Source organism: Chinchilla lanigera, unplaced genomic scaffold (genome assembly GCF_000276665.1).
Source record: "Chinchilla lanigera isolate Chin_1 unplaced genomic scaffold, ChiLan1.0 scaffold00018, whole genome shotgun sequence".
NCBI lineage: Eukaryota > Metazoa > Chordata > Mammalia > Rodentia > Chinchillidae > Chinchilla > Chinchilla lanigera.
The window spans coordinates 18,935,921-18,963,199 of NW_004955419.1; the positions used below are offsets into that span (position 1 = coordinate 18,935,921).

The 27,279-nt window shown below is 42.0% G+C and overlaps 1 long non-coding RNA gene across 1 annotated transcript; it reads left to right on the plus strand.

Moving 5' to 3' along the window:
• Positions 1 to 702: 702 nt before the first annotated feature.
• Positions 703 to 10,193, plus strand: LOC106148271. Its single transcript, XR_001233560.1, has 3 exons — positions 703 to 785; positions 3,226 to 3,286; positions 10,150 to 10,193. It is a non-coding gene; the product is annotated as an uncharacterized LOC106148271 (long non-coding RNA).
• The last annotated feature ends 17,086 nt before the right edge of the window (positions 10,194 to 27,279 follow it).

Genomic DNA, 27,279 nt, shown 5'->3' on the forward strand with positions numbered 1-27,279 from the left:
AATGTATAAACTCTTTCATATGGGGAAAAAAAATCCTCATAAAGCACTAAGAAAGTGATCTCAAGCGGAGGACACAATGTCCACTTTGAGAACCACAAAGAGAAGCATGGAAATTCTTATTTTATATTCAAAAAAGAAATATTTTCATCTGAAATTATCACTAAAAATTTTTAAAGCAGTGCTTAATGAACAATAGGTGAAATGAGATTATTTGAAAGATTACCATCAAAATAAATACACAAAAATTTTAAGTATCTGTAACTTTTGATCCCTGAGGAAAAACCATAAAGAGATCCTGACATGGTATTTAGAATTCATATGCAAAAAATAAAGGATTTTAAGCCTGGCTTTGCTATTTACTAGCTCTGTGATTTAGGGCAGGGAATGTAATCTCTCAAAATCCTCCACTTCCCATTTTAGATTGCTGGGCCCCACAGTCCTGATTAACACTGAGGAAACCTGGTATAGTACTCTGTGAGCAAAGTCACAAGGGAAAGTTCTAGTCTGGGACTGTTAAGGTACAAGGTCAGATTCAGCTGCGCACACTTAAGCAAACCTCTTGCCTTTGCTGTGCCTCCGTTTCCTCTCAGGAAAAACAGGATGGTCGTCTCTGACAAACTTCTCTACCTTGCAGAGCCTGCTGGAGCCTCAACCTTCACAGGAACAAGCCTGCTATACAAACAAGGAAGCAGCCTCCCAGAGCTGCATGTCTGGAAAACGGACTCTGACATTGCCCCAGGCAGAGAAACCACCATCCCTATCTGGAAAATCAAATCCTTCTTAAGGTGAGCGCTCTAGTTTATTATGATCTTCTGCTTCTGCTGCCAGAAATGAGCTCAGCCGAAAGTGCCATTAGCTACCTGCTGCTGGGTGCATTTGCTGTCAAGGTCCTTTTTATCAGGTGGCGGGCTGTGAAAAGCCAGATACTGCGTAAATGCATCTGTTCCTTGGGGAGCCCAGCAGTTGTACTTACTGAGGCTTTGGAAAAGCCCAACCCTCTCTGGACCAGGATAAGATGCTGATAAAGCCGTGAATGAAATCTGTTCTTGCTCCGTCTGCCCTGTGCACCACCGCACATAGAAGAAATCAATGAGAAGCCAGGCACAGCCCTAAGTGCTTTACCTACTCCATCTCTATCCTTCCTCCTCTTAATTTTCCCTCCTCTACCCGCACCACAGAAGCACATATGATGAGGAATTAGGCTTGATAAAGTAGAGCCCACAGCAGTCTCTGTCAAGTTTCTAGAAGTGATCCAGGTACATCTAGTGAGAGCAGGCTGATATTTCAGCCCATGTTGATTGAAGGTTATCTGGATTATGAGAGCTGAGCTGAGGCTATCACACAGCACCGCCTCCGTCATCTTCACAATCACCCTGAAGCTTGTAGCTATCCTTCCCTTTTCACATCAGGGGTTAGTGGAGACACCGATACTCACCTGCACAGGCCCTTCCAAGTGTCACAGACAGCTGGTCCCATCATCTGTCCTGGCTCATATCATAATAGCTTATCAAAGAGGCTCCTTAAGGTACAGGAGGACGGTTCTAATCCCAATACCACCCTAAACAACCGTGTGCTCTTGAGCTCTTGCCTTACCCAGCTCTGAACCAGTTCAACTTCTGTGTATAATGTGATTACGCAGTTTGACTGAGATGATATATATGTACCCATACCCTATGAACCATTGCACACCTGGGAAGATACTTACTGCAATCATATGAAACACCTCTTACTCTTCACTTAGACAGTAAGTCACCTTAACAAAGAGGTGGGTATTCAATGGATAACCTGTGAAGAATGACAGGGACATCCAATAACCAACTACCGGAATCCACCCTGACCATAACCACTTGCCCACTATAGGTTGCTACACCTTGAGTATGCTGCCTAAAACTTCATCTGCTGGAACCTTAATTCCCAATGCAGAGTGGGAGATAATGCCAAATGGGAGCTGTTTGGGTCATGAGATAGAGCCTTGCTAAATGAATTCATGACTTTCTTGCAGGAATGGGTTAGCTATCATGGAAGTTTGCTATCCTTTACTCTCTTCTGCACATACTTGCTTGTCCTTCCTCTTCCCACCATGAGTTGAAGCAGCACAAGGCCCTCACCAGAAGCTAAGAAGGTGCTGACACAATAATCTCAGACATCTCAGTCTTCAGAACCCTAAGCCACAGTAACAATCTTTTCTTTATAAATTACAGGCCTCAGATCTCTGCTCCGGGCTAAGACACAATACAACTTTGGGCCCAGAATTCGATGTCCCACTATATTCACCTAAGCTAAGATGTAGAGTGCATGCATCTCTCTGGCTAGCATGCCTTCTAGTTTATGTGATTTGGGGCACTGGCTCTTTGAACCTCAGTCCCTTCTTTAAATAGAGATGGTAATCTCTACCACACAAGATCATTGTGAAGGTCAAGCAAGAATCACACAAAGACATTGGCACAACGCTAGGCATATCAGTGGGGCTCCATGGGTGTTTGCTCCTTTGTGTACTGGTCCTGAAAGTTTGGCTGTATTTTCACTCATTTGTGAGCTGTGTCATGCAGGACTCCATCAGGGCACAGAGCCAGGCAGGCTTACTTCCTATATATACGTTTGTGGGAAAGTCTTCAGCACTAGAAATAAGAAGAGAACAATCACCCATAGATATTGTACAGATGATCCTCAAAGTAAAGGAAGCCCATGAATAATTTCCTCTTTATGACACCATATCTGACTATGATCAATAACCAGTTCTTAGATGGATGGTGTCTTAGTCCATTTTGCTATAACAAAATATCATACATTGGATGACTTATCAACAGCTGATATTTACTTCTCACAGCTCTGGAGGCTGGACCAGGATGCAAGCATGGCTGGGTTCTGCTAAGGGTCCACTTTCTTGTTCACAAATGGTACCTCCTATGTCCTCAAATGACAGAAGAAATAAGTGAGCTCCCTTGGGCTCCTTAGGATACTAATTCTATTTATGAGTAGTCCATTCTCATGACCTAATAATCATCTCCCAAAAGACCCCACCTCATAACACGATCACTCTAGAGGATAGGGTTTTCACATATTAATTTTGGAAAAACATAAACATTTAGACCAGAGCAGATGACTGGGTGATGGCACCTTCCAAAGGCAATTTCACCACTGCCAAGAGCTGCTTAGGCAGATCTGGCCTCACTGTTTGGCTCATCTTTCCCACAGTTGCTCACTGCCAATTCTTCTCTGTCCTAGAGATGGTACAGATATCCAGCCAGAAGAACTGACTGACCTAAGTACAAAGGGGGATCTAAAGGTATGGTGAATGTTCAAATATCAAATTGTATTACAGTAAAAGAGACAGTGCCATTATTATTACTCCCCTTGAAAGTATTCCCTCTCACTTCAAACACATTCATCCCATCATTCCTGCCACTTTCTGAAGCACTCCCGGAAGTCCTTTTTTGTGACCATCTTTACAAGGTATGATAAAAATGTAGTGAATTTTCCCACCAAGTGTCATCAAATGGAAAAGCAGGATAGGCAAAGCATGGTGTGATCTCTTATACCTTATTCACCACACCTGTACCTGACTTCTGACGTTTCCCTAAAGTCAATCTGCAATGAAAGGTAAACATTTCGGGTGGATTCAGACATCACGGCAACCACAGCTCAACCAAAGACACTCATGAAAGAGACTTTCAGAATTGCTTCAGAAAGTGGCAAAAATGATAGGATTAGTATGTGCAAAATGAAGGATTCAATGGCAAATTTGTTTTTTACTGTAAATAAATTCATTTTGAAATTTAAATATTCATGGCATCATGCAATCAGTTAAGTCCAAGGAAGAGCTATCCTTGGGGAGGTTTGAGTAATTGTTTCTCTCTTCATACTTCTCTATTTGCAGCAAAATTATGAGTTCAAAAATCATGCCAAATTATACCATGTAGGGAACAAAATTGTTCTTCCTGGTATTTAGACTGAAGGCTCTGACTGATTCCAAGTTCCACATGTTCCTTTCAGTACTCTGCATTTGGCTTATTCAAATGTTTGAACAAAAAATTATAGGGCAAAAACAAACATGCCAGAGGATCTTAAGAGAATAATACACTACAGGATAATAGATGAAAAAATTAAACATAGGAGGAGTTGAAAAAATAGGAGATGACGTTTGAAATGAAACCTTGAACAATGGGTAAAGCTTGAAAAGGTAGACATGGAAGCAAAGTGTATTCCAGTGAAGCCAAGCAGACACAGAGATAGACTTTAAAGAGTAAGGAGTTTAATCCACATGGATGGTATAGTATACATCCATGTGTACTATAACAAAATATGCTCAACCTCCTTGCCATACTCTTGTTCACTTATGACAAAGTTTTGTTCAAGAACCAAAGAATGCCAGAGACTTCTAGAGCTCACCCAAGTTTAGCTTTGTTTTTCTACTGGATTCAGAAAACGATTCTATTTCCTCTCCACCCCTATGGCTAGGCAGGGTCATCTAACTAATTCTGGGCAACACTGTGTATGCAGAAATGGTCAGCATAACTTTCTGACAAAATCAATTGGCATTTCATAATCTCCACCACATCTTTTTGTGGCTTATTCAAACTGCATTCAGTAAAAGTTATATTTTCCAAAAGGCTTAGCTATCAAACAGTAAAAGCTACCTACAAATGGATCACTGAATCATGTCACACAGAGCCAGTGGCTTGGAACACAGATCCCCAGTCCTTTGGCCACAGACCGCTACTAGTCCAGAGCCTAATAGGAATCAATCCTTAGAGCAGATGGTGAGCAGTGGGTGAGCTAGCAAAGTTTCATCTACATTTGCAGCCCCTCCTTACTGCTCAAGTTATTGCCTGAGCTCTACCTCCTGTCAGATCAGCAACAGCAGTATTCTCATAGAAGCATAAACACTGTTACAAACTGCACAGGTGAGGGATCTAGACTGCTCACTCTTTATGAGAACCTAATGCCTGATGATCTAAGGTGGAGCTGAGGTGGTGATGCTAGCATTGGTGAGAGGCTGCAAATATATATTAACTTTAGCAGAGTGATGTGACTACACAGAGATCATAATAAATCAATTGCTTGCAAACTCATGTCACAACCTCTATTAGTGAGTGGCAAGTGAAAATTAAGTTGCATCTGGTGGCAGACTTTATAGTGGCAAGTGAATTGAGGTACTTCAGATGTACAGGTGCATTTGGTGTCAGGTGTAAAGTCCAAATCTGACACTTATTTTAGTCTGCACGTGGCTTGCTCTTTATTTTATTTACCACTTCATTTGTACTTCTTTCCCACACTGTGCACTTGTCTCAGTCACAGTTTTAGTAAGCCCACAAGCTAACCCTGGCCAAAATGAGTAAAAACAAGCATCACTAAAGAACTGCTTTCAAAAGGGTGAAAGACAGCAGCAGAGTCTAAGACTGCCAATAAAAAGAAAGACACATTTAAAAGAAAATACCAAAAGTCTTACTTAAATTATGGGTTCTTTGCAACAGGTGATTCAAATTCTCTAAGCCCACTTTTTATAATATGTGGCAACCAGCTATTCAACAAAGCCATGAAGCCTTCAAAATTACTTGACCACACAGAGACCAATCACCATAAATTAGAAAACAAACCTGTATATTTTTTAAATGAAAAAAATGCAAACATGAACAGAAGCAATTAATGAAGACCTCTACTTCATCAAATGTGTCTGCACTGAAAGTATCATTCTTAGTGGCTTTAACAATTCATTGCTGAAGCTAAGAAGCTGTTTACCATTTGTCAAGAGTTGATCTTGCCTTCTGTGAAGGACTTTTATCCTTATAGGAAAGAATGGAGTTCAAAGGTGACACATGTTCTTCTTTTGGCTATCACTATAACTAGAAAAATTGATGAGAAGGCAGAGGATATTAAAGCACAGTTTTCAGAGAGGATTACTGAGTCATGTGGCATGCAAGCCAGGTTGACAAATCTACCGATGTTGAAAACAAGGCAGCAATGCTTGTTTTTGTGTGATACATCTTTCAGGAAGATGTGCACAAGGATATGCACTTTTGTTGCCAATCAACACTACGGATGCAGAACTATTCAAATCTCTGAATGTTTACATATCATGAAGGCTGTGTTGGTTGTTTTGTGTTGGTACACACATGGATAGAATAGCTGCCATGACTGAAGAGCTTCCTTGTTTCACTACTTGGGTCAAAGAGGTCACTTGTGAATGTAAATCTAAACACCCTGTCATTCCCAGAGAAATGCTTGCTAGCCAAAAAGTATCACCCTAACAATGTTTTGGAGGATATTATCAAAGTTACCAACCACGTTAAAGTACATAGCCTTAACTATATCTATCTGTGCAGCTCTGCAAGGAGATGGGGACAAAGCACATAGATCTTCTCTTATACACAGAAGTGAAATGGCTTTCTGAAGGTAGAATACTGGCCAGAGTTTTTGCCCAGAGTTGCGAGAGCTGCTCCGAGACTTCCTTTACAAAAACAGTTGTCACTGACAGCACATATCAGCAACACAGCATGGGTTGCCAAACTTGCTTATTCATGTGACATATTCAACCTACTCAACCCATTCAATCTGTCACTTTGATGGAGAATGACAGCTGTGTTCAAGTCAGAAGATAAAGTGGATGCATTCAAAGCCAAACTGGAATGATGAGGGCAACAAGCGAACACTGAGATTTCTGACATGTTTTAAACATTAGCAGAGGTTCTGAAAAAGACTGAGAAGAGCCTTCTTTCTCCCACCTAGTTCATAATCACCTGCCTCATGTTTCAGAAGAGTTTGAGCATTACTGACAAACCACAAAATCCCCAACCTGAGGAGAAATGAGTCCACAACACATTTGTAAATAAGTCAGGTGAACTGCTGTCATACTAGACTCTGATCTCAACTGCTTGAGATCACAAATGATGGCAGCTTTAAAAGTATGTTTCAGATAACCTCTAATCTCCACACATTCTAGATTAAAATCCAGGTGGAATATCTTGAGATTGCCACAAAAGTATTGAAAAACTTGCTTCTGTTTTCTATCTTTATGAAGCAGAGTTTCCTGGAATGACAGCAACCAAAATAAGACTGTAGAGTAGATGAGACATGGGCAACACACTTTGGGTGTCGGTGTTCCCCATCACCCCCAGGTGGGATTATCAGGTTGCAGGAAAAGTCTTATCTCAAGGCTCCAACTGATTCTGCATTAGGGTTAGTTGTATAAGTTTTTATTATGTGTTACAATGTAATAATAATCAAAATAATGTACACAATGTATATAATGCTCTTCAATCATCCTGAAGTCACCACCCTAGTCCACTGAGAAATTTTCTTCCATGAAAGCATTCTCTAGTACAAAAAAGTTGGGGACCACTGGCTTAGAACGTCTCCTAGGTCTTCGGTGAAATGTTGGTAAACAAGAAATGAACCTCTAATATTAAGCCATTTTAGGAACACTTGTTATGGAAGCATCACTAATATATCCCAATAAAAAGAGTTTCTAGAAAATGATCATGAGGCTTATGAAGGCCATTTTAGACCTAATGTAGTTAGTTGCTCCTTAGAGGCTAACAGCTCTAAGAGTCTTTATGGGCAGAGAGAGCGATAGCTACTACATTTGTACCAAACCTCTGGCATACAGAGATCCCTTCCTACTTCTAGGCAGAACTTGTCAAAGATAACAGCAATACCAAGGGCTTTCTGATTTAATTTTAAAGAAAAGATGACGTGTGGTATTGTTGATCATCCCTAAAGCTACACTGAGATTTGGATAACGCGAAAAATGACCTCACAGCATATTTACATAGTAATAATTACTACCATTTAGTAAATTGCTGAGATTTCAAATGCTAGTGGACAACTTACAGCCTCAGCCAATTTCATCCTTATATTAATCCTACAACATTTAGATTATTATCTTCAACTTACAGATAAGAAAACAGACTTCCAATAGGGACATGTTGTGCTCGAGTTCACCTAAGCCAGTTAGAAAAGAGCTAGGACATGCATCCAGATATGTCTGCCTACAAACACACTCTTTTCATGAAGTCATTCTATCCTCTAAAACCCACAGGAAGCATAGGTGAAAATAGAGTCTTCACTGAAAGTTTTCATCTTTAATGAGAAAGTATATGTGAAATGTGGCAGAAGCAGATGGCACTCATCAACTCTGTGTTTCCCAGTCTCCCCAGTAATTAGTCTGACCCTATGATGAGCTTTGGCCAATGAGACAGAGGGACAGGTGTTATTTGTGGGCTGAAAGAGTTAAAAGAGGGTATGTTTCTTCTGTTGTCTCAGTCCCTGCTTCCCCACAAGGATGCACTCCAACTGGCTTGGCTACAAGATGAAAGATGGCCTCGAGACCTTCACAATGTTCTATAAGTAAAAAATAAGCCCTATTATGCTAAAACAGGATCAAGTGTGTGTGTGTGTGTGTGTGTGTGTGTGTGTGGGTGTGTGTGTGTGTTCTTATTAGACCACAGGTTAAAAGAACTGCTTTAACCCTGATGGTTCTAGCCAGGTGTGGTGGTGCACGCTTATAATCCCAGCACTCAGGAGGCTGAAGCAGAAGGATCGCTGTGAGTTCAAGACCAGCCTGGGCTACAAAGTGACCTCAAGGCCAGTCTGAACCACATAGTGAGACCCTGTCTCAAAACAAAACAAAACAAAAAAAAAACCCTAATGGTTCTGACACATTTTGATCATTGGTCATTGTGTGGCTCACTTGTCCTTGTTTCACTTGCTAGTTACTTTTTCTTAAAGGCATGCATGCATCAAACTGCTCCTAAGAACTAAAACTAGGACGTTGACGATAACCTTCACCTAATTACATGGTTCTTCTGCCAGCTCCCTCCTCTGCCTTCATTCCCACATGAATCACCCTAAATTCTTTTTTTCACCCTAAATTCTATACAGACATTTCTCATTTAATGATCCAGTTCCATTCCTGTGACTAGATCGCTAAGTGATTTAGTCGCTATATGAAGAATTGTATTTAGTATGCACATTACAATATTCAGAACAAAGAAATGGTCAAAGGAAACTTTAAATTGATGACTTTGCTTTTATTTGCATGATTCTTACATACAGTATTGGTGTGCATAACAGAACATAAAACTACAGTGTCATACCATACATACAATCAGCAAAAGCCATAGTACTCTATAAACAAGGCATATGGTACGAAAAAACATTGAGCTCTAGAAACAAGATGTACAGGACTGTACCAAAGAAAAGATGGGTCTTAAATCTGAGAGGTGGGTCCTAAGTCTGAACAATGCCCCTAAGTAATAATTCCAGTTGTTAAACAGGTAGGTCGTTAAGCAAAGAAGTATCTATATCTTTATTCCTTTGTTTTTCTTAATACATGATTTTGTTATGTCTCTATCTATCTGCCTTCCTAACATAGGGATGTGTTGTGTTTTAGTGTTTTTAAATTTATAAAAATGGCTTCATGCCATAGTTAATTAACTAAACCTATTTTTTGTTTGTTTTATGAGACAGGGTCTCATTACATAATCCAGGCTGACCTTGAACTCACTGTGTAGCCCAGCTGGCCTCAAACTCATGGCAATCCTCCTATCTCAGCCTCCTGAGTGCTGGGGTTATAGGTGTGTGCCACCGTGCCAGGCTGAAACCTAGTTATGTTTATTTGATGAATTATTTTTAAGATCTATCTGTTTGTTGAAAGTTGCTGCACTTTATTCTGACTGATACATTCCGGACTGTTTTCTGTTTTGTTTTGTTTTTTTCTTGGCCTTGACTTAACTGTGCTTCTCTACAGATTTTAAGGGAACTTACTTGATTGTTGCATCCATTCATTACAGGGGAAGCAAGATCCAGAAATGTCACAGGCAAACTTGAAGCAGCAGAAACCTGGGGTTTTCACTGGCTCATGAACCCAAGCTTCATCCCTTCCAAGTCAGATTTAGGGAATGTTTCCTCATCTATAAAAGTGTCACCTTCCTGCTGCTTCTACTCTGATGTGGCAAGGATTCAACAAGATAAAGAATGCACGGAGCGTTTTACGAGTCCTAACATACTACATAAATATTATCATAAATGAGAGGAAAAAATTCCTTCAGTCTGCTTTTCAAAGGACACACGCATGTGAACACAGGCACATAGGTCTCTATTTCAACTAAAATCAACACGTTTATGCTTAGAGCCATATTTCTATTCCAGCTGCCCTCTGCACAATCATCAGTAGGATGACTAGCAAATTGGAATCATCCCTCTCCTCTGCCAGATGTCTCCACTCTTCTCAGTCTTTGACAAGTCAGATGATATTCATTATTGGTCTTCCGACAAATTGCAGGTGATGGAGATTCAGAGGTGGGTGTATTTGTTCAGCACATGCTTCTTTGCCCACTGTGCATGTGTGCGGATGGGACATTGTTTGAGCTTCAGTTTATACCACACAGACTGGCTTGCTCTTTCATAGGGCTTTGCAGACAGCCAATCCAGGTTTGAAACCCAACAGTGGCGTTTATCTCAAAAGAGGTACATAAGCTCTCTGAATCTCCATTCTCCCATCTGCAAAGCGCAGCTCTTACAGAATGAAGTCAGATTCTGTAAGATGAAAACGAGGAAAAGCTCTTGAAGTAAATAAGCTCTCATCAAATGCTAGTATTTCTTTTTATTTTTCTTTACTTGGTAGTCAGTTTTTATAAAACATTTGGTAAAAGGGGTAGTATTATCGGAAATACCTGCAAGGAAAAGCCATTTCAAGTCTGAGAAAGGTTTGCACTTTCGCTGTGGTTGGGATAAACCCATAGCACAAAAGTCCCATGTGTTAAATAGGTTTGGTTGCCAGTCTGTAGCGCTGTTGGGAGATGATAAAACCTTTAAGAGGTGCGGCCTGGTGGGACAAAGTTGTATCACTGGGACATAGCCGTGAAAGGGATGCTGGGACTCCTGACCTATTCTTATCTCTCTCTCTTTGGTACCTGGTCACTATGAGGAGAACAGGCCTCTTCTACCACACGACTTCTGCCATGATGAGCTGGGTGCCATGGGTCCAAAGCAACAGGGCCAAGAGACCATGGACTGAAGCCTCTGAAGCTGTGAGACAAAATGAAACTTTTTTCCTTTTAAACTGACCATCTCAGGTATTTTGTCCTAATAATGGAAAGCTGAATAACACAGGCTTTCTAGATGCTGGTTTTGGCCAAAGCAGAAACTAACCATTTTTTGTAGTTAGAAAGCAGATATCCACAAAGAAACTGACCCAGCTGGTTCTGGACAGTCAGGAGAGCCATTCCGTGAAGTCAGGAGACAAGGACTTGGAGGAGAGTAAACTTGGGCAGATTAAGCCTCATAGTGCTGCAGAATGAGAAGTCAGCTAAGGAGGAAGAGGAGATCTACTTTCAAACAAGGGAGAGGAGCTGCTCCTAAAGGAGGCATCCCAGAAGGATAGAAGATTCCCTGAGACTTCACTGAGACAATAATGAACAATAAATCATTCCAAGGAGAAAGGCTAAGGATCAGGAGCAGTCAAGAGTATCCAACTATCCACCCAGTGGATTATTCAATGACTTACTCTTTTAAACGCAAAACAGAGCTGTCAAAGATGAGAGAACAAATTAGGTTTTGGTAATGCATTCCGAGAAGGCTTAAGCTTCTAAGTTCTAGCCTAGAGTTTAGAAGCCATCGGTCCATGGGATGAACCAGAAGCATTTCAAACCGTAATGTAGATGAGAGAAAGAGAATATCAGGTCAGTACATGAAGCACTTTCAGTGATGTAACTCAAGCTACAGCTAGAGAGTGAGCAATATGGTAGCACTAGCCCCATTTTTTTCATTAAAAGCAATTAAATTTTACAAAGTAAGACTTCAGTTCCTCACTCACACCGGCCGCATTGCAAGCACTCAGTTGCACACATGGCTAGTGTCTACTACATTGTATGATCAAAAACTATACTGAATGTTAGAATTTTTAAAAATTACAGTACAAGACACATGCCATTCATTGCCATCATTTTGAATATACATCCTATCATTCTGGCCACATTTTAAAGCAGTTCTGGAAGTCCCCTTTTCTGTCTCTAGGTGCATGTCATAGCTGCCTTAATTTCCTGAATTCATTCAAAACATTTACCTTTTATGGTCATTCTGATTTGGGGGAAGAGCTGGAAGTCACAAGGTACCAGATCTGGTGAATAGGGTGGATGAAAACACATTCTCCATTTGGAAATGTCCCGGTCATCAAGCTATAGAATGAAACACTCAAAGAAGCTGAAAGGCTAATGTAGTCAGAGCTCTTCATTTCCCAGGAGTAACTATGGGGACTAGATTTTCCGGGCAATGAGGGCCAAAGCCAGGATCAAAGGCATGTCTACACCTCTCTCTGTCTCTCATATCACAGTCATCCTGTTAGAAGAACACAAGTCTCGCCATGGAGATTCCTCTTTCTCACTATCAAAATTGGATTAGAGTGAAGGCCAAAGACAGAAGAGTTCGGGAGAGTCAGAGCCCATGGCCACCCAAAGTCAGCATCCTTGGTGGGACCATCCAATGGCTGCTCTCTTAGCCCAACAAAGCCCAGCTTCCTGTGTGTGAGCCATTGCCCTGAAAACTCAGGATGCATTAGCCATGGCCCTCCTGTGAGGGTGATAAACTCTGATTAAAAAAGAAGAAAGAAATGTACAAAAGCTTAAGACAAAGACTCCATTCCACTAACATGGACTAACATGTGCTCTAATCCACTAACATGCACTCATATAGAATTCTGCTGTGAATTTAGGTTTTTGTGGGCCAGAAAGCATCTGAGAAAACATTCTCACATCGTGCATTAGTGGGTGACACCAGGGCATACAACAAGGGTGGGGCTTTCCTCCAGACAGAGCAGGGAGGACATTTTTGTGCTTGGCATTCACTAAGTGAGTAGTCTTGATTCTATTCCATCTCCTTGAGAGCTGCCAGATTTAGCTGTTAAAAAACACAGGACACTAAGTTAAATTTGAACTTCAAATAAACAATTAATAATTATTTTAGTATAAGTATATCCCAGAGATTTCATAAAACATATTTACACTAAAAACTATTCTCTATTTTTCTGTAATTCAAATTTTACTGTATATTTTCTGTGGCACTGATGTACCTTTCTCTTTTCTTCTTGGGAATGTTCCTGTGATCCTTCTGCTTCCTCACCTATGAAATGGGGTAAGAAAGCCCACCTTGCTGTTCTACTGAGGGTTGAGTTAGACATGGCGTGGAAAAGTATACCACTCAATAAAGAATAGTTTTCCACGCTTCCTTATTTCCTCACAGCACACTTCATATAACAAATGGAGTTGGAAGAATGTGTCCTGCCCTGGAGAAGACTTTCTGGAAGCTAGATCTGAGAAAACAGCAGTCATCAGCAAGCTGTTCCTCCTGCACAGCACTCCTGGGGAGATGTGAAGCATGTGAGTAAAATAAAAAGATGAACGTTAAGTCTTATGTAGTAACACACACCTATAATTCCAGCGTTCTGAAAAGCTCAGGCAGAGAGATCACAAGTTCAAGGCTAACCTGGGCAGCTTAGCAACGTAGTGAAACCCTGTTTCAAAATAAAAAAGGACTGAACGTGTGATTCATGTGAGGGTCCTGGATTCAATCCTCAGTATTTGGGAATAAAAAAGAATGGCAACATTTATACTGTGGGCACAGACTGACCTGTGGGATTTGAGATCTAAAAGTGAACACTGAAGTGAGATCTCTGTTCTAAAAGGAAGAACACATAAATGATAGGTGGGCAACACACAGGTGTTCACATCACTAAAGTCTCTATAGTGAAATATCAACTCCTTGGCTACTAGCCAATGACACAAGATCAGATACCAAAGAGGGCATGGTAAAGGAGATAAAGATGAGAAATAAAAACTGCAGGTCCTGAAAACTCCTATTCTTAAAGAGACAGACAAAGCATGTAGGAAGGGAGATCTGGTGTCCTGCTCAGATTGTGCCGCTATGACCAGCTCAGCAAAGCCCATCTAGGAAGGTAGCAAGAATGGCACAGAGAGATCTACAGGCTCCAAGGAGGGAGAGCTGCTTTTCCCTTCCTACTCCTCTACCCTTGGGATCCAATTCTGTGTGCTCAGTCTAAGACCTCAGAACATGCAGAAGTTGGTGTCAAAGTTTATCTTGAGTGTTTCAGATGTACCCTACCATTTAACACTGCGGAAAGGTGAACTGTATTTTGTCAGGTCTGTGGCCATCTTCTAAGAAGTTACGTTATTATTTTCCACAGGTACTAATTTGTTCTTCTCAGGTACTCACAGCTATAAGATATGAAAGACAGAAGACTAACTCTAAAAAAATTAAATTATGATCAATTTTTTGTGTACTCATCCAATCCTCAGGCCAGGGGAAAATACACTAAATTGAGACTCACAAAGGTACTGAACTGAGAACCACATTTTTGTCTTTCAACCCATCTATAATGACAAATAAGGCTCAGCAAAGAATTGAAAGGTTCAGGGTGGGGCCGGGTAAAGGAAAAGCTTTGCATCCATTTTGGAGACGTTGACTTCTGCAGCAGGTCAAAAGCTGTCAGAATCAAAGTTTAAGGTGACAGTTCTCAAAACAGTATCAGCAGACTGCTAAGTTCCGTGAGACTTTCTCAAGGGCCCATGAGGTCAAAATAATTTTCATAATAATACTAAGGATTATTTACTCTTACAAACTTCCTCGTCAGTGTACAGTGGTTTTGTGACATTATATGACACATTCATAATTATCTAAAAAGGCTGTTAAAATATTCCTCTGTTCCCCATTCTGTGGGAACCCAACTGTCATCTATTAAGCTAGGTACCAAAGAGAGGTACAAAAGGATGTAAAACAAAGGCGTCCTTTCCACTGAACATTTTTGAACTCTATATTTATTTTTCATAAAAATTTTCATTATGTTAACTTACCATGAGCTTATTATTTTTATCCTTCAATGAATTAATAGTTTTCTGAATTTCTTGACTTTAATTTTTTAGGTAAATATTGATAGCTCTACATAAAATGGAGATTTTTGGGACCTTTGATAATTTTTAAGAATGTAAAGGGGCTCCCAGACTAACAGGTTTTATCCTCATTAATTTGGGTGAGGAGAAAAAAGTGAAAATTTATAAGCAGTACATTCAATTTCTAAAGAAAATTGGATTGATTCTTACGGAGTTAGGGACTATATTTTTTTCTGAGTGGACACAAATAAGACACATAAAAAAAAGCCCAGTGGTAGATTTTAGCGCAGTAAGAACTTTTCAAAGGCCTGAGCTTTGCTGAGACAGAAGGGACTTCCTCAGCAAGGAGTGAGCTCTCCACCCCTGGAAGTAAGTACACAGAGTCTGACAAACAATCCAGCAGGGACGTTGCAGAAAGCAGGCTGAGTACCAGAAGAATTTTGTGGTGGGATGGTACAGCTGGGAGCTTCAGGGATTCCTTCACAACCTCAGCATCTAATCTGAAAAAAAGCACGAAACTATATCCTATAAGTAAAAGGCAAAATTTCTACCCTGACTATCCCTTGTCAATAAAGGGCTCAGAAGTCGGGCTCACCCAAGTCACCTTGTAGCGCCTCTCTCCTTTGCTCCAGGCTTGGCCACTAGCGAAATACTTCCTGCTCTATGATGTGTAACCCTGGCCCTGCCCCAGGAGTTGGACACTTCAAAGAGGAAACTCTAGCAGGTAATGGGAATTGCCCCAAATGGCCAACTGGTAAATGCCATATCCTTCTGGCTTCGAGCACAAGCTCTATCCCCGGCCGAGGAACTGGACATACATGCAGAACGACAAGCCCAGCTCTGACATCGCCTCGGTCCTCCTTTCATGGGGCCTGTGTGTAAGAGACTGTGAAGCTCAGCTCCTGCTCTTACTCCGGTAGTATCTTAACCCCGGCCCAACCCCTTCCCTGGGGATCCCTTCCAAAGGAAAACCAGACTCTGAAGAAGCCCTAACCATCCACCTCTCCCCGGAGCAGACAAGAGGTATTCTGAGCCACGTGTGAGTCTGACGTTCCAGAGCTGGGAGCTGTGCACCAGCCCAAGTGCGGGAGCCAGGTACCGCCCATCTCACTGCAGCCTGCCCTCTACCTCTTTTGAGTGGCACTTCCACCTGCCTGCGGCCATCCCTCCTTGGGCAGGGATCCCATCAGATGTTACAAGCCAGGCAGGGTCAGGCCTGGTGAAGACATGAATGAGAATGCCCAAAACAACACAGGCAGCAGGCACTTCGCCTTGGGAGATGGGGTGAGCCAAGCCACGTACTGCGGGTCACGGGGCAACCTGGGAAAGCCTTGAGCTGGACAGCAGCGGCCCGCACTGAGGACAGACCTACTGGGATTAGCTGGATCTCACAAAGACAGTTTCAACAGAAACACTTTATTTGTTTTGTTTTTTTGGTTTTGAGGTATCAGGAATCGAACTCAGGACCTTGCGCTAGTCAGGCAGGTGCTTATGCCACTGAGCTATGTCCCCAGCCCCTACAGAAACACTTTAATTTGGGTGAATTTCAAAGCATGGTGGATTATCAGGAGACAAGCAAGTGTATGGCAACTACCTGTAGAGCAAGGTGGGCAAACTTCTTCAGTAAAGGGCCAGAGAGTAAATATTTCAGGCTTTGTGGACACAGTGGCTGTGGTGTAAAAACACGCAATCACTGATATGTAAATAGAGGAACATGAGCATGTCTCCCAAAAACTGCATGAGTGGACACTGAAATTTGAATTTCATATAATTTTCACATCTCAGGAAGTATTATTCCTCTTTTGACTCTTAAAAATAACTGGTTTAAAATGGTAGAAAGCATTTTTAGCTCATAAAACAGTTGGGCTGTGTTTGGACTGCGGGCTGCCGCCTCAGCCTCCATTCTGTGGCAGTGCTTTGTGAACTATAAATAGTAAATGACCTATTTTTAAAGATTTTTAAAGCTTTCTTGGTTAGATACTTTTGTAAATTTATATCAAATTTGACTACTATAAAAAAACAAGAGCTACAAAAAAAGTCCACCAGTGAACTTGCTGCCAGTGTTTCTAGTGCATGTTCTGAATATAGGGACTGGACCATAGCAGTGTGTAACCCACAGTGTGGACGATCCTGTAAGTCTAAAGTGACTGCTTGTTGGTGTGAAGGTAAGGAGCACATCAATTATTTAAATTATCACCTCGTATTTTTGAAGTGGTTAAGGTCTATGGTTTAGACACATAGGTAGTTTACCAGCTCTTAACAAATCTTTGGTTGCCCCTATCATGGGTTCCGGAGGAGACCCTCAGTGAGGAGCTCTAATCTTTCGTGACAACCATTGCTACTCCACATTTCCCTGGTTCTGTCCTTAGCCTTGTTCTTCTTCCAATTCCCACCCACCTGCTTAGGAAGCCCAGTAAGTGGCCTGTGGTCTGCTGTTTGCCTCCTTGCCCACACTGGTGCCTGGACTCACCCATCTGAAATAGCTCTCCCAGGTCCATACCTGTAGCCACAGGCTGGTCACGCTTCCTTCCTCTCCCAAGCCATTGTGTCTACCCTGAGTTGAACTATGCCTAACTTCCTGCACCTGTCTTCCTAAAAGGAGGAAGTGAGGCACTCCAATGCCCAATGCTTCTTAGGATTCAAGAGAGCAGCTTTTCACATTTCCACTCTCTGTGTTGCAGGCCCCTGGGAGAGGGCTGCACCCCAGGGTTGTCTGTGGCAGAGGCTAAGTTGTGCTCAGACCTTCAGACAACTCAACTCATAACAAGCTTGAGAACCCCACTCTCTCTTTTATGACAGCGCGTTCTTTCACAGGAGGCTCTGGGGTCCCTCGTGATAAAAGATCTAGCTGACTTCCAGTCTGCGTACTGCAGTGACTATCACAAAAGAATTCAGAGGCCCACTTAGGGTAGGAGATTGTTCCAGTGGCTCAGATAATTAGTCTGGAGGTTTCCCCATTGGAGCCCATGAAGCCCTTACTTGTGGAGGGATATCGAGCTTGGTATTTTTTAAATCATTTTTTCACACACCATAAAATGAAGTGCATCCTTTTTAAGCATAGTTCGATAAGTTTTTGAAAAAATGCACTCACCCATCTAGCCATAATCCCCACCAAGATGAACAACATTTCCATCAACCCAGAAAGTTCTTTTGTGCCCTTCTGCAGTCCACTTCCTCCGCTAACTCCAACCCCAAGTAACAGCTGCCTGCTTTCTGTTGCGGTAGACGCAACTTTTCACCTCTAGGGTGTAAGGTAAGTGGAGCCATGTATACAGTTATGCTCTAATTGTGCAAGATTTCTTTGCCTCAGCATAAGAGTCTGGAGATTCAGCTACATTCTTGCTTCAGTTAGTAGTTTGCTTCTGTTTAGGCTGAGTAGACTCTCATTGTGTGAACATACCACAACTGTTTATTCATTCACCAGTTGATTGGCATTTGTATCGTTTCCACTCTGGCAGTCTTGTGAATAACATTGCTGTGAACATTCACTTACAAGTCTGGGGCAAATATGTTTTTATTTCTCTTGAATAAATACCTGGGAGTCAAACTGATGAGTTACATAGTAAATATATGTTTAAGTTTATTTTTTAAATGCTAAAAATGTCCCATTATTTTTTATCATTTAATGTTCTTTCCAGTAATGTATGAGAATTCTGATCACTCCAAAATCTAACACTTAACATTTTATGACCTTTTATTTTTGCCATTGTAGTAGACATGTAGTGGTATCTTACTGAAGTTTTAATATGAATTTCTCTGACAACTAATTTTATAACATGGTCAGTTGTCATTCCTGTATCTTCTCATGTGAACTGTCTATTAAAATGCACATTTTTTAAAGTTGGGGCTGTTTGTCTTTTTACTATTGATTATATAGATATAGATATAGATATATATTAGATATAGATATATATAGATGTGTGGATACATAGCTATATGGAGAAAGAAAAAGACAAAGAGATAGAGGAGAAAAGGAAGGAAGGAAGGAAGAAGGAAGGAAGGAAGGAAGGAAGGAAGGAAGGAAGGAAGGAAGGAAAGAAGGAAAGGGGGAAGGAGGGAAGGGGGAGGAAGACACACACCAATATTTTGACTGTGATGGTTAATTGTATATGTGAACTCGATTGGATCATGAATTAGCCTCATATTTGGCTAACCACTATTCCTGGGTGTGTCTTTGGAGCTTTTTCCCCAGAGTTACATTTGAATCTATGGACTCAGTACAGTAGATGGCCTTCTCAGTGCGGGTGGGCACCACCCAATCCATTGAGCATCCAGCTAGTGTAACAGGCCAAAAAAGGGTAGAATTCACCAGACTGCTTGAGGTGGGATGGCAGTCTCCTCCTGCCCCTGGACTGAGATTTACAGTCTCAGCTGCTTTGCTTCTCAGGCCTTTAAATTTGAACTGAACTACACCACCAGTTTCCCGGGATCTCCAGATTACAGACAGCACAGCAGACTACCCAGCCTCTAAATTCACATGAACTCATCCCTCCTGATAATAAATGCAGAGTTCATGTACATTCATGTCTAGTTCATATATATACATGTATGTCTTATAAGACTTACAGTTTCACATCTTATCTTTAATTTTATGATCCATTTCAACTTTTCGTTTTGTGAAATAGGATCAAAGATTTTTTCCTCCCAGTACGGTTTTTCAGTTGCTCTAGTGCCCTTTGTGAAGGTTATCCTCTCCCTCTTGAATCGCCTCTGTTTTTGTTGAAATCAATCATCCATGGTTTCTGGGCTGGTTAGTTCATTTCCTTGACCCCTGTGTTCATTCTTATGCTAATATCATATCATCTTGGCTATAGCTATGTATTAATTCTTGAAATTAAGTAAGATGGCAACCTTGACCCACTCTTTCAAAATTGTTTTAACTAGTCTAGCTCTTCTCATTGTTAAGTAAATCTTGACTTGGATTTCAGAGGCAAGGTGCAGTCACAAGCAAAGATCATATTTGGTGATGTTCACAGGCACATGTAACAGGGAAGAAAACATAAGAGCAAATATGGAAATGAGGCTGAGAAAAAGGAAAAGCAAACATAAAATGGTAGTTTACCAAGCTGGCCATAGTTTCTCATGAAAACACAATGCCTCTGAAATCCAAGTCAAGTTGCTAGGACAAAGGCCTAGTGCCTAGTAGATGTTCAATTAATTCTCTTCTTCCTTCCTTTTTAGCTATGTTTCCTTCTTCTTGTACCATATAGGTTTCTGTGAGGTTCAGTTAAGATAATACATGCAGCCAGGTATGTAGCACAACAATAACACACTTGCTTAGTAATCATGAGCCATGAAGTTCAATCTGTAGCAGAAAAGAAACTAAGATAATACATGAAGAGGCATTTTGTGAAGTCTCCTTATGAACTGTGCTGTGTCTGTGTAGAGCATCATTAGAAAGTAATTAACAGGGGCTGGGGATTTAGCTCAGTGGCAAAGCGCCTGCCTGGCAAGCGCAAGGTCGTGAGTTCGGTTCCCGGTACCGGAGAAAAAACCAAAAAAAAAAGAAAGTAATTAACACCACTGAGTTAACCAGTCAAGTGTCTTTGCTTTCACAAGGTGAACAGACACACATGTACTTATTCACTGCAGGGGAATGACTGATTGTACAGTTTTGTGTTGCTTTGTTTTGTTTTACCCGATGAACTACACTGGAAAAGTGGGTTCTCTTCTCTGAGCCCCAGTTTCCTCCACTGTAAAATGGAGATGATAATATCTAATTCATTACATTGTTAGGAGGCTTTAATAAATTCATGGGTGTGTAAACTCTTTGCCCTGTTTTACAGAGTTTGCTCTGTAAATTCTTAAGAGTGGAAGTTAATGGGGTTGTTGTTACTGACTGAAAGGAAGCAGCTCCATAAAAACTTGTGGAGTAAATGTCTCCCTGTGACATACAGAGTACTAAGTCAAATAGTGGTCAAGGTCTTGATATAAGTTAGTCATCCACCCTGATTCTTAATTTATAAATCTCTATAAGAACTTGGAGCAAGAGAATGGAAATTAGAGGTCTTATTCTTGCTGACTATTAATCATTGCTTCTCTGGATCTTGCAAATGTAGCCCCAATACAAGTTAGGAATAACCTACTTTTGGGAGAAGAAAAATATAATACAGTTATTTATCTCATTAGAGTAAGAGTGAGTTGTTGACTACCATCTTGGTTACTTTGTTCTCATTGCTGAGACAAAATACCTGACACCCAAAATTAAGGAAGGAAAGGTTTATTCAGCTCATAGTTTGTGGAGATTTCAGTCCACCATCAGCTGGCTCCAAGGCAGGGTGGCAGGGCACAGGGGCAACACTTCAAGGTGGCAGAAGGGAGCAAAAGCAGCACAAGCAAAAGTGCGGAAAGCAAGCCTCTTTTCCTTCCTTATATTGTATGCCAGCTACCTCCCCCCTTCCCCTGCCACCCCAGGGCGGGTGTAGCACTCACACCATCTCCATGCCCTCCTCTTGAACAGGATGAGGATGTTTACAAAGTGAGGATCCTGGCCCCTTGCTGAGTCACTTAGTTAAACTTCTAAACTCAGCTTGACACAATATATCAGCCATAGCAACTGCCTCAGGGATTTATACTTATCATAACTGATATGTTATTTTTATACATTTTGATTCATTTATAACAATATATTATTTAATCTGACCAACAATCCTTTGAAGTACATATGACTTTCTGTGTTTTCAGGAAGAAACTGAAATTTAAAGAAGTTTGTCAACTTGCTTCAAACACCAAAGATAACAGTTTTGTAGAAACACTATTTGAAGACAGATTTATTTTGTTCCTTCTGCTACAGTGGACTGCATCTGAAAGAACTGTCCTTTCTCTTATAACTTGCCTATACCTTTAGAAATTGTGCTCTCCAAAATCTACTTGAGAGCAAAAACGGATTTCTACAACCTAAGATGAAATACAAAACCAAAATCAAAATGACACTCGGATTACCCATCAAGCAATGGTTCTCAAGGGGAAAGAAAAAAAAAACCATTGTCATGTAGTGTTCATCCATTCCCATGATGCAAATATCCCCACGGTGGTTGACTTAAACCCATTTTTTCCAGAGAACCAGCGTTACTTAAGGGAGCCAAGACAGTGGGAAGCCGAATCAGCGGCATGTTTTCTGTGCCCAAAGAAGCAATGAAATCAATGGATAATGTCTTCTCAAAACTGCATTTTTCTGTGGACTTCTCTTCTTTAAACCTATGGCAGCTGCTGTCACCCGCAAACACAGACAGGGGGCCAAATAAATCTACAAATACAAATGAGTATGGAAGGAAAAGGTAGAAAAGGAGGATCATGTTGCCCTTGGCCGTTCCTATTTTCATTTCCTCCATGGCTGTGAATTTTCTGTTGCATACTGATCATTCTATATGAGCCAGCAGCTTGCCTTGGAATGCTAATCACCATACAAACATTGGTGCTTCCCCCTGCCCTGCCCCAGCTGCTTCAGGAGGGAACCAGAAACTGCGGGTACAAGCTGTATTTGGAATATTATGTTCTGAGGTGAGCAGGTTTGAATTTAAAAAAGAGAACTTGTGTTATTAGAGTAGCAAACCCAGAATGAGGGAACCGGATGGAGGCCTTCTGGAAATGTCCACTTATACTTCCAAACCATTTTTGAGCAAATCATCCATACCCAGAACACTGTGATAAGAAAATAAAAAATTAGCAAGTTATTACCGGCCAAGCCTCATGTTCAGTACTGTGCTTATCTCATTGATATCCCCAGTGCACGGATGAAACTACGGAGAAACAGAGAAATGACTTATCTGGGGTCACAGGCGGCTTTCCCCTTTCTGTCTCTTTCCATTGCATCACAGCACCTTTTAGTGAGAGAAAAGTGGGGAACCAGGAGGTCAAGTCATGAAGAAATGATTCAACACACTGAACAACACCACCTCCAAGAAGCAGGCTTCTGCATTAAGTGAGAAGCCCTTCCCACACTGATGCTGTGAGCTCACAGGCTGTAATTCCTCATTGTTACTGCGATTTAAGGAAAGGAAACTGGCATTTCTGAAGCTCTCCTGTGTGCCAGGTATACCAAATTTCATCCTCTGTCATCACTTTGAGTCTTCACAGCACCCAAGTCTCTCACCTTGACAGATGGGGAACACGGGAGACCACACTCATCTCTACATCTACGCAGGATGAAGTGAATCTCCACCCAAGTTTGCAATGCTTCAATAACAGGTATCTGAAAAAAAGAATTGGATAACAGAGCCTTAGTCCTGGTCACCAGCTTGCAGAAATGATCTGTCTCCTGGCTCATTCTCAGCAAAGGGCCATCCGCTCTTCTAAGGGAACATGAGACAAACCCAGGAGGCAGAGAGAAGAGGGAGGGAGAGAGGCCAAAGCGGGAAGATCCTTTTTTCCTAGCCTAGGGGATAGCGAGGTTAAATCTCGGTTTTTGTTTTTAGGACTGTATTATACTTTTGTTTGTGCGTCAATTAATGGAATGCCAGAGATAGAAGTCATCTTGCCTGATATTCAGGTCATGCTCTGGTGACAGTGGCACAGCGGAGTGGAAACCCGTGGAGTCCACAAGATGACCTTGCTGAGTCTAGCGAGTTGGCAGACACTAGGCCTGGATCTCCTCCTGCCTTCATCACGGGCTCTCCCACTATGCACTGGCCTGCTGAAACCCTGGAGCTGCAGTCAGATGGCCAAAGAGAATGCAGGGACAGTGTCTGCCCAAGAAGCAGCTCTGCCAGCATGTGCAGAGTGATTTAAGGAAACAGAGAAGAGGTGAGACAGAGGAGAAGGAGGAGAGGTGAAAAGAGATGAAGAGAAGAACAGAAAATACAGTGGAAGAAAGACAAGAGAGGAGGAATGAGATGACTAGTGGGAGAAAGTGACAGAAGGCCAAGGAGGCCAACCCAAGAGGGGGCCAAGGTGTACGTAGACAAAGTAAGCATGGAAGTCCAGGTAAGGAGGAGCTTGGTTAGAAAGTGAGAAGAGGAAGCTGGGAGGGAAGCTTTGGCTCTGGAAAGCAAAGAGAAGCGTTGCAGAGCATTTAGAAGACAGAGAAGTGAAGGTGGAGAAAGGGAAGACCATGGCTGAGTGCACTTCATGGGCGCTGCCCCCTTTTATCCTCACTTTAGCGCCATATGGCAGAGAAAGTGAAACGCAGAAATGTTGAAGTCTGTGTTCAATCACTTCAATAGCTGCAATGTGAAACAGAGTCAATTTCAAAGCCCGTGTTAATTGCTGCTCCACTACTCTCCCCACAAGCATCCCGCCCAGCCAAACCCATCTCTCAGGAAGGACTGTCTCTGCCTCCCTGTACACCCGGCCCAGGTGAGCCAGCTCCTCTCCTGGACCAGGTGGACCTGCCCCAAATGCTCTCACCTCTCACCGTCTTCCATCAAAGTTCTTGACTTCTTCGTTTAAGTGCAGACCCTAATGAGAAGACATTACAGGCAAGACATGGGCACCAGATGTCTTAACGTGCACCTAAACTGATTATTGCTGTTTAATCAAAGTGACAAGCCCTGCTGGTCAGAATTTTGTCCTGGCTTTTGTCCTCAGCTCGGTAAGTCATTTTGCCTAAGCTGGGGAACCATTTGCCATGTAAGGTGATATCACTACTCGAGTTCTTCATCTTTATGAGCACCTACTAAGTGTCTGGTATGGTCTCATTTAAAACTCAGAAGCCAGCCAGGCACTGTGGTACACGCCTTTAATCCTAGCACTTGGGAGTCTGAGGCAGGAGGATCACAAGTCTGAGGTCAACCTGGGCTATTTAGCAACTTCAAAGCCATCCTGGACTACATAGTAAAACTTGTCTCAAAAATTAAATATATACACATATATATATATGTATATATATGTTCTGTGTGAAGTACCCACTGTTGTCATACAGTTTCAGTAGAGTGTAACTGTTCTACTTGATGAACAGATTCTACAGGATACAAACAGAAAACAATTTTATTCATTCTCATCCCCCTCCATTCACAAGGCCTCACTGAGAAATGCTTTCTCTACCCTCAGGAGGAGAACCTCAGATGGATCTCGTAACTTTTTCAGGCTTTCTAGATCATAAGCTTTTTGGTTACTTCAGTCTGCAAAAAAACACTCTCATTTTAATAATTGAAAAGTCCTGTCCAGGATAAATAAACAGGACAGCTGAGTATACTGTAAAGCCTCTCTCCTCAGCTTGCAGTTCAACCCTCACTGGAGGTGTAGTGGGCACTAACTACAGTGGGGAGGGGCAGGCATTGCTCTGGCACCAGGTAAAGGGGCTTCAGTCATATTATTTCTATACCACTGGAAATCACATACGAGTCTCACACTGCAAGGATGCACTGAACCCTCCGAGGAACATCCTGGAAACCCCTCTCGCTGGCTGAGATCTCTAGTGCCAGCAGTGTCTTCGCATGGTCAGTGTGGATGGCCCCTGGTTTTAAGGTCTGTGATTCCTGGTGCCTCATATTCACCCAACACAGAGACCCAAGAGTTCCACTCTCACATCTATTGCAGAGGCACTGAAAAGTGCTAGAATAGGCCCAGCTTTGCGGGTATTATACACATAATTCTAACACAGAATTATCATCTATTTGGTAAGCATTTCTTTAGTCTACTTAATTAAATCATCACTCATGGCCAAATGAGAGCTGGCATATACCTTCATAGGAAGACACATCTATGGGTCACTTGATAAAAGACTGATTCAAGACTCAGACAACCGGGAGAAAATTTTCATCAGTGCTCAGACAGGTGCTGGAAATGCTCATTCCAGCATTTTTCAGGGAAGGGGGTGCTCTAGCTGATAGGTATCCAAGGTTATGATGCCAATATCAGGCTGGCCACATCAGGGCGGGGGTAGAGGGCAATGTGCACACCAAACATCAAGCTATCTTAGCTGAAGGAGGTATTTTAAAATCACCTATCCAACCCCTCTCACTCCCCTGCCATGCTCAGCGAGTAGATGTATATATGGTTATTGACTCGTGAATCACCTCCTTCCAAAAGAGCAGTGCCCAATGAGGCTGACAGAAAAATCTGGAAGAATTGTAATAGTGAGTTTCATTCTGCTGTGCCAGCGTAGAGAAGCTGAAACTAGATTTCCCAGAATCTCCTCCACTGCATGGTTCCAGGAGAAATCGGGCCAAAAGAGGAACTTGCATGGGATGTGGATGGCCAAGATGAAGCAGCAGCTGTCACAGTCGGAAGTTAGTCATGATCAGAGGTGACAGCAGACAGGTCCCGGGGTGGTTTCGATTCCCTCTCGTTCTCACTCTCTTTGGCCCAGCATCCACCTCTGGTTCTGCATGTTATGGTTCCAGGCTCCCCCAGATGTTTGGCCGCAGCCCACAGAGGTTGTGGGCTGCACAGAGGCAGCGGTCATATCCCAGCACCACACCCACCGCGCATACAAGTCAGGGGCAGGCAGCCAGGGAGCGTGGAGGGTTGTGCCTGAGGAAAGCATAAAATTCCAAGGCTATGAGTTCACAAGGGCAAAAGCCACTTCATATTAGTGTGCAACACGCAGTAGGTGTTTTCTCTAAGTACTGGAAGAAAACAGATTTTAGAGATATTAAAAGGAGCTGAATGTTTATTACTCCAAAATTTATAGGTTGCAACTCTAACCCGCAATGTGATGGTAGGAAGAAGTAGGACCTTTGGGAAGTTATTAGGACACGAGGGTACAACCCTCAAGAATGGGATTAGTGTCTTTAGAGGAGACTCCACAGAGAGGTTCCTTACCCCTTTCACCACATGAAGAAATAGCAAGAAGATGCCATCTATGAACTAGGAACCATGCTCCCAGCAGACACCAAACCTGCTGGTGTCCTAATCTTTGACTTCCACATCTTCAGAACTCTTAGAAATAAATTTCTATGCATTCTAAGCCACAAGTTCTATGGTCTTTTGTTATAGAAAGTGAAATAAACTAAAACAAATACTACTCATAACTGATCTAGTATTTAGAGTGAATAGTGAGCACATACATTAGCAGGCTCCCAATTTTTGGAGATTAATAAGAAGGACCTGAAAATTAAGGCAGTGTGATAAAAATGATGAGGCCCACAAGAAAAGAGCCAACCAACCTTGCACAACAAAGAGGAAAAACCAGCATGTAACCTCTGGAAATACCAAACAGAGACAGTTACCTGGTTCAGACTCTTTTTCTGAACTGGTAATCAAAGTCAGGACCTCGCACTTGCCATGCAAGCACTGTGCCACTGAGCTATATGCCCTATCCTAGACTTTTTTGACAAGCCTGACTGTAGAGGAACTCAGAAAATAGTAGTCGAACCTCATTTTAAAAATTATGCATGTGGGGGCTGGGGATTTAGCTCAGCGGCAAAGCGCCTGCCTGGCAAGCGCAAGGTCGTGAGTTCGGTTCCCAGTACCGGAGAAAAAACAAAAAAAAAAACAA